The sequence below is a fragment of the Elephantulus edwardii genome, unplaced genomic scaffold (assembly GCF_000299155.1).
Source record: "Elephantulus edwardii isolate Elephantulus edwardi_28Jun2011 unplaced genomic scaffold, EleEdw1.0 scaffold00194, whole genome shotgun sequence".
NCBI classification, from domain to species: Eukaryota; Metazoa; Chordata; class Mammalia; order Macroscelidea; family Macroscelididae; genus Elephantulus; species Elephantulus edwardii.
Window position 1 is genome coordinate 301,211 of NW_006399944.1, and position 9,117 is coordinate 310,327.

Sequence of the window (9,117 nt, forward strand, 5' to 3'; positions counted from 1 at the left end):
TATGACTCTGTGCTCCTGCACCTCTCATCACAACAGCAATATTACTGCTTTACTGGGTCCAAAATCTGTTTCAATAGCTCACAGATCACACAGAACCGCATTAGGGAAATCAAAAGGCTGTAATTCAGGTTAGCAGCAGAATATAATCACTCAGGGAGGACAGCTTCTTAAATTTGTTCACAGGCACCTCAGTTTTTCTGTCTTGCATCTCTAAGTCCTGCCAGTTATGACTGTCCTCCACTCTTTCCCCCTCCACTGCCCTTCCCAGTCCTCTAACACAATTGGACAAAAGGCTCTGATTCCATCGTGTAGCAGGCCCCATGACAGCTCCATCTCATGTCAGGCCTCTGGTTTTGTGATGCTTACTGCCATGGCTACTGCTCTCATAGGCCCTGGTCTGTTGGCATAAAAATCTTTGGCATCCAAATAATGTGCTATTTTATTGCTTCTTCATTGCTGATGGGAAGAGTCTAAAAATCTGCCATTGGATCTGCTCAATTCAATGATGGGACTAGACAATCTCTTTGTGGATTTATTCTTTTATTTCTGCCCATTCACAAGTAGAAGTCAAATTCAATGGCTAGGACAGCCATTTTGAGCAATAAATTTTTAATACCACACCTATTCAGTCTGAGCTTTGGTGGCATAGTCTGTAGGGAGTTGGGCTACTAAACTCTTTGGCAGTTAGAATTCACCAGCAGCTCCTTAATAGAAAGAAGAAAAATCTCATGCTGCGTGATTTACTGCCTCCCTATTGGAAGGTCAGATTTGAGTGAGTTGAGCACTGGAAGAAATAAGTTGGATTATTTTTTTCATTTGATTCAATCTGTATGCTGAACAAATAATTTGAGAATCTGGGATTATACAAATAGAATGTGTCATTAGGATTATAAGAGGATCACCAACTATGTACTTTATGTAGATGACACTAATTTGTTTTTGAAAAGTGAAGATGACTTGGAACACTAACTGAAGAAGATCAGTGACTATATTCTTCAATATGGATTATTCAAAATAAAATAAAATAACTCACAATTAAACCAATAAACATCATTATATTTTTGAAAAGATTGTAACTTAATTTTAAGTCAAGAACTTAATTTTACCTTCCAGACACGGGCCTGCGTGGAGTTGGCTTGTAGGTCTCTGGGACCCGAAAGTTGAGAGCCTATTTGCACCCGGGAGACTGCACCCAGGGGTCTTGCTGCTGTTACCATGCTACAAAATTAGTATATTGAATTACACTGAAAGTGCTATGGATACAGTTTGGATTACCATGAGAAAAAGAGAAAGAAATTCGAGAGGCTTATGAGTGTTCAAAGAAGGCAAAGAAGATGATTGGTCTGAAAGCAAAGCCCTATCATAACAGCATCATTCTGAGAAAATGTATGAGAAGAGAAACACCAAACAAAAGAATGATGAGAAGACTCCACAAGGTGCAGTACCTGCCTAGCTGTTGGACAAGAGAGGGGCAGCCCCGAGCTAAAGTATTTTCCAACACGATTAAACAAAAATGCAAAGAGAAAGTGGGAAAATGGGAAGTCCTTCTCCCTAGAGTTTGTGCCCAGAGAAAAACAGAAGTACTGAAAGTTATTCAAACTGGAAAGAGAAAAAGAAAGCATGGAAGAACAAAGTGTGCTTTGTTGCAGATGGCTTTACATGAAAATCACCTAAATAGGAAAGATTCACCAGACCAATGGGCTTACATTTCAAGAAGGCACATATAACACATCCTGAACTTAAAGCCACATTTTGCCTGCCAATACTTGGTGTAAAGAAGAATTCTTCATCCTCACTCTATACAACCTTAAGTGTTATTACCAAAGGTACTGTCATTGTGGTGAATGTGAGCGAGTTGGGCCTTGTGACACAAGGAGGCAAGGTTATATGGGGGGAAATATGCTCAAGGTTACCAACAATCTTGAAAATAATGGATGCACAAATGTTAGCTTATTTGTCTAGTTACACTTTCACAATTGTTATAAATCAGTCAGAAAGCCAATATTACCATGTGCTTCTGAATGCTACCAAACAGTCTTCCTTTAATGTCCTGCAATCAAGAGAACTATTTATTATGCTACAAAACCATTTAAACAAATTGGTCTTTGTTTTTACATCTTCAAAATTTTAAGTGTTAAGATTGAACAATGAAAACAAACTTCATCACTCTGTGATGAATTAAAACCCTTAATTTTACATTTATTCACAGTCAACATCCATGAAGACAAGAGACTAACATTTAAAAGATATGACTTACTAGTGCAATATAACCTTTGAAATTCCTGAGACAGTAGTCCTTGTGATCCTTCAAACCTGGCACAAAACAAGGCTCAAATTTCAGTACAAGGGTAGACAGGATTATACCTATAACCAGACCAGAAAGCTGTTGTAAAAATGGAGCAAGGGGATACTACATGTTTTAAAATCAGGAAAGGTGTGCATCTGGGTTCTTTTTTCCATACCTGTTCAATCTGTACATTAAGCAAATAATTATAGAAGTTGTACTCTAAGAAGAATGTGACATCAGGATCAGTGGAAGACTTGTCAACAACTTGCATTACAGAGATCACACAACTTTGCTTGTTGAAAGTGAGGAGGACTTGAAGTTCATACTGAAGAAGATCAAAGACTACAACCTTCAATATGAATTACAACTCAACATCAAGAAGACAAAATCCTCACCATTGGACCAATAAACAACATCATGATGAATGGAGAAAAAATTAAATTTGTCGATGATTTAATCTTACTTGGATCCACCTTGGTCCCAGCAGTCAGGAGATCAGGAGACCGATTGCACTGGGAAGTCTTCAGTTAGGGACCTCTTCAATCTACTGAAGAGCAATGATGTCAATTTGAAGACTAAGGTGTGCTTGATTTGGGAAAGTACATATATTCTAAATTCCATATTCAATCATTTAACTTCTTTATAGAGAGTGACATCCATGATAAATGTATTAATTTAGAGTACTGATCATTATGTACTTTCTAAGTGAAGAAAGTAAATTTACTAGAAAAATTAAAAGTGAAATTGTATATGTATTTCTTAAATAAAACACATTCTTCTAAAGCTATAAAACACCATATGCTGTATTTCTTGAATTGATCTCTTTCTTTTACAGTTGTGTCTCTTAATGTACTGAATATATATTGTTCCATGATCCAGGAAAATACTCTATGTCAAATTATATTTAGCTGTTTTAGTCTCCAGATCTTATGAGTGATATCAGAGTGGGAAATATTGTAAATTATTTTATGTTATTGAAACTTTGGAAATGAAATTAGTAGTTAATATAAGTTAAATAAGATTTTTGCCTGCTTCTAGTTTTATTACCCACCTAATTTGTAAAGTTTTTCTATGTTTTATATGGAAAAAATAAGCAATAGAAGGTTGTCATATGCTGTCAAGTAGGAATTGATTCATAGCTAACTCTCCTGTGGATTTTTGGAGGCAGTATAGCACACAGGAGGGGATTGCTCATTCCTTTGCAGAGTAACTGGTGGATTACTGGGGGATTGCAGTGCAGCTTTTTACCACTAGGCCACCAGCTCCTCAGAAATAGAATGGTCTCCGATTTTATCAGTAGTAAAATTGGACAATGAATAAGGAAGACTACAGAAGAATGAATGCACTTGAAGTCTGATGTGGAGAAAATGAATATACAAAAGACTGTGAAAGAATAAACAAACCTGTATTGGTAGAAGTGCAGCCAGAGTACTCCTTAAAAATAAAAATGATATGACTTTGTTTCACATACTTTGGACATACTATCATGAGGGACCTAGTCTTTGGAAAAGGGTCTTATTCTTGAAAAAGCAGAAGGTCAGTGAAGACAATGAAGTCTCTCAAAGAGGTGTATTGAAAGAGTGACTGCAGCAATGGATTTTAAGTACAGCAGAGATTGTGAAGCTGCCACAGGACAGACAGTTTGGTTCATTCTGTTGTACATGAGAGTGCTATGAGTCATCCTACTTGACAGTGTCTGAAAACACAATAAAGTAAAAGTAAACATCATTTTCCAATTTTGTAGCGAATATTTTTGTATCTATTACAGAGCAAAAAGAATCTTTTAGTGCTGTTTCCAAAATGACCTATTCTTTCCTAAGTATCATATGTCATATTTATTTGAATGATGAACTCAGAATTTAAAAGATGAGTTCATTTTTTCAAATGCCCAAAATGCGATCAAATCCAGAGCACAAAACAAGTTGTCTCGCCCTGAAGGAGAAACAAAATCTATGTTTTCATTCACTAGATTACAGAATCTTAGGAGTAGAATTTAAACTTAAATTCTGAAGACTACATTTTTGAGAAAGAAATTTTTTGACAGAAAAATTTTGGTCTTCTTCTTGGTTGTTAAAACTGTACTATTTTGGGGCTTGGTTCAGAAATTAGGAAATGCTAACCTAGCTAACGATTTCTCAGCTATAACATCAAAGAATTAGGCTTAGTTTAAAAAGAAATACTGTGAATTCTGATTGGGTGTTAATATTGGCAAATATATTTCTGCAAACTCTGCCTTCCATAAAACTGGTCGATTCATTTCAAGGTAACGACATGGCAAGCCTTTAGAATGATTGGATGCAGTACTAATTCAAAGGCTGATATTTTTAGTAAGCTTTTATAAGTAATGATATTAAATGTCTGGACTGTGACAAATTTATAGTCAATTTTGTTTTATCTTTCTTGGACTGACCAGAACACAGTCGTTGCCTGGGAGCAGCAGCACTCGAACACATGCTGAGCTTCACCAGGGAGGGCCCAGACAAAGGGTGGATATAGTGACTGGAGCCTGAGAAGTTGATAGGCTAAGTCAGGCTCTGCTGGTATTACCTGTACAGTATTTATTGTCCAGTTTGCTATATTGAGTGTGTAGGTATGTGTGTGCATGAGTGTAAGACTGGGAGGGAAGGACTTGGAGAGTGCTGTTGCTTTATAACTTTATATGCTTGCTTGTTCACAGTTTGCTCTTCTGAGTATAGTACTTGTCTGTCAGTTATTATACTAAGTAGATTTCTGGCTGCTGTGATGCTGAAGGCTATGTCACCAGTATTTTATATCAGCAGGTCACCCATGGTGGATAGGTTTCAGTAGAGTTTCCAAATTAAGACAGGCCAAGAAGAAGGTTTGGCTACCTACTTCTGAAATAATTGGCCTTTAAATACCTATGAGTCATTGAGAGGAACACTGCTAGGTGTAATACTAGAGGTAGGGCCACTAGAGTGAAAATATTTTTAAAAAATGAAGAGAAACAGCTGTAAACATCCAATAACATTTAGGACATGGAATGCATGGCGTGTGAATGTAGGAACATTGCAAGTTTTTAAAAATTAAATGGAATGTATAAAGATTGACATTCTAGGCAATAGCTTGTTGAGATGGACTGGCATTGGCCACCTATCAGACAATCATAGAAACTGCTAGGCTGGAAATGAAAAATGGTGGAAGAATAGTGTTGTATTTATAGTGTAAAAGAAAATCTCAAGATCTATCCTGAAGTACAATGCTATGATAAAATACTATTTACATGCATACAAGGATGGTCTTTAATACATGTTATTCAAATATATACACAAATAGTTAAAGCCAAAGAGGGAAAATGGAGAATTTTTGCATTCTGAATTGAACAAACATGTAACTAGGCATTAATAATAATTGGTGACTAGAATGCAAAAGTTGGAAACAAAGTAGAAGGATTGGTAGCTGGAAATTGTGGACTTGGAGAGAGAAATGAGACTGGAGATTGAACGATTGAATTTTGTACACTCAATGATTTATTCATAACAAACAACTTTTTAAAGAAACAGACATCTATGCCAATGGACTTCACCAGAAGCACTGCACAAGAATCAAATCGACTACAACTGGCACACAAGAACTGAGAGGGCAGCTAAATAGGGATAGGGCCCTGTCCCCCTGAACTAAACATGGGATAGACAGAGTGCAGCTGCCTGGCAGGGGAAAGTGACCTCTGGGTTCTGTACTCACCAGAATCGCCAAGGACATTTGCAAATTTTAGAAAAAGGAGACACATGGCTGGACAGATATGCATGAGGCTACTTGTAAGAACTGATGCTACATGCAAGAAGAGCTGGATATTGTCCTACTTGACTCTGCACCAGACAGAGAAAGTTCAGCTGCCTGCTGTGGGAAGCTGGTCTCTGACTGCTCTGCACTCCAATACCACCAAGGACAACTACAAGCTTTAGAAAAGCAGGCAGTACTCAGGTGAGATTCCTTCAAGGTGGCACTGCAAACCAGAGAGAAAATGAAGGACTTCAGGAAACAGCAGCTTTCCCATAAAGCACTCCTGGTATAGCAAAATGACCTCCCCCATAAAGCAAACCCTATAAATCTGAAACTAATAAAGAACATAAAGAACTGTCAGCAATCTATGCAGACACAATAGAAATGGCTGAATACATACCAAGAAAAATGTTACATAATGTCAAGAAAGCAGAAGGTAATGACAAACATTGTGAAAAAACAAAATAAACCTTCTCCTTAAAAAGCAAAACATAGTGCAGACCCAGTGAATATCCAAGAGCCAGAGAGGCAGAAGAAATATATTGACACGGAGTCATATGACTGCTATGGAAGTATGTACAAATGTGTTTCACAAAGGAAGACATTGGGATGGCCAACAGACATATGAAGAAATGCTCAAATCTACTAGCAATAAGAGAGATGCAGATTAAAACTACTATGAGATATCATCTCATTCCAGCAGTGGGTGACTTTAATAGGACAGCAAACAACGTATGTTGGAGAGATATAGAGAGATAGAAACTGTCATACACTGTTGATGGAATTCTAAAATGGTACAAGCACTCTGGAAAGTAGTTTGGCTTTTCCTCAAAAAGCTGAATATAGAAATTGAATTCCACATGACCCAGCTATTCCACTGCTAGGAATATACTCCAAGGAAAATAGAACTGATACACAAAAAGAGATTTGTACACTGATGTTTATACTAGTGTTCTTCACAATAGCAAGAAATTAAGAACAGCTGGACATGAACAAAAGGATTGAGAAATTTTAGTACATTCACACAATGAAATACTATGCAGCATTGCACTCAGGAAAAAGGATTTTCAAAAATACTATATAACGTGGGAGAAGCTGGAGAGAATTATACCAAGTGAACTAACTTACACTCATAAGGACAAACACTGCAGAAAATCATTATTGTAAAAATAGAAGGATAAGTAAGAAGATACATACAAAAGTCCAAGGGGGAAAGGTGAGAGAGAAGGGGGATGAGAATGGGAAGGAAAGGGAATTAGATCACAGAGTTTGATGGGAGTGGGGAGGAGCTGCTGGTGGTGGTGAAGGAATTAGGAAAGATCCAGTGGAGAACTGAAAAGAGGGGGTAGTAGTGGGCATGGATCAAAGGTGATTAATAAAACACAATGTATAGGAAAGATCGTATGAAATGAAAGAATGTGTGAAACACAATGAATAGAAATACAACATGATGTATACAAACTTTGTATGCAAACCAATATGAAATAAAAATAATTATAAAATAGTTTACTACTTCTGTGAAAAGAAGTGTTGGAGAAGCTTAGTATCAAAAGTTAAAACCAGGCGAGCTCTGGTGGCCTAGTGGCAAGAAGCTGCACTGCAATCCCAGAGATTTGATGGTACACCCATTAAAAAAAAAAAAAAGTCAAAACCAGATCAGGTGCTAACTGTGGAACAGACCATCAATTACTCTTGTTTAAGTTCAAACTGGAGTTGAAAAAAATTAAAGAGCCAAATTATGACCTTGTGTCTGTCCCACCTAAATTTAAAAATCATCTCAAGAATATATATGAGGCATTGAATGCTAAGGCTCAAAGACTAGATAAATTGTGAGGTGACTTTAAAGATATCATTCATGAAGAGAGCAAAAGATCATTACAAAGACAGAGAAGGAAGAAGAGACCAAAATGGACATCAGGAGAGATTCTGAGAACTTCACTAGAGCACCAAGAAGCCAATGCAAAGGAAGAGGTTCCAAAGTAAAAGAAATGAGCAGAAAATGTCAAAAGGCAGCTTGAGAAGACAAAACAAAGTGTTAAAAGGGAAGGTGTAAAGAGTTGGAATTGGAGAAACTGAAAGTGTCTATGAGCAAAATTTTGAATGATGGAAGAAGCACTAAAAGATAGAGGGAATACACGAAGTTACTGTAGAAAAAAAAAAAAGTCAATGTTGGACCATGGCAGGAAGTAATATATGATCAAGAACCAATGTTAATGAAGGAAGTTGTGCTGAAGGTATTGCAAAAATAGAAGGCCTGAGGAATTGAGGGGACACTAACTGACATGTTTCAACACATGCATTCTTACATATCCTTGCTAGTCTATGCCAAGAAATTTGAAGTTATCTGTCCAAAAAACCAGAGTTTCTAAAAAGTGTGGAAATTATTGAACAATACCTTTAATATCACACTAAAATCTTCCTGAAGATTATGAAATAAAGACTGGAACATAGAACTACCAGAAATTCAAGCTAGATTCAGAAGAGACCATGGAATGAGGGATCCATTGCTTACCCTCTAGTGGATTTTCAGAGGCAGTTAATCATATGAAAGGAGATTGCCCATTTCTCCTGAGGAGCAGCTGGTGGATTCAAACTGAGTGCCTTCGAGATTCCAGTGTAGCTTATTGCCACTAGGCTACCAGGGCTTCCTAAAATTGGTTAGAACATTAAATGTTTCTTTATTCTCGCATATCTTATGCCCTTTCGATGTTAAGGTTGTAGTTGTTGACTGCCTTCAATTCGAGCACAACTCATAACAACCCTATGAACAAAAGGTCTGAAGCCCCTCTATACCTATTGACATTTATCAAAGGTCATAGAGTTTCCAGAGGCCAGTTGTTTAGGAAGTGGATGCCACTCCTGCTTCTAAACCTGTAATAGAATGTTATTGGTTGAGTTGCCTGTGATGCATAGCAATCCTATGTGCAGCAGCTCTGATCCCTTCCCTGTCCTGAGCCAGTCTCACTAATTCTGACAGACCAACCCCCACTTCCCCAGTTACTGTATCAATCCATCTCATCCGGGATCTCCCTCTCCTGAGCTGTCCGTCCACCCTTCCGAACATGATGTCTTTCTTCAAGGATTTCTCC

At 37.4% G+C, this 9,117-nt stretch overlaps 1 pseudogene; it reads left to right on the forward strand.

Moving 5' to 3' along the window:
• Positions 1–1,215: 1,215 nt before the first annotated feature.
• LOC102851345 lies at positions 1,216–1,962 on the forward strand (annotated as a pseudogene).
• Positions 1,963–9,117: the final 7,155 nt, after the last annotated feature.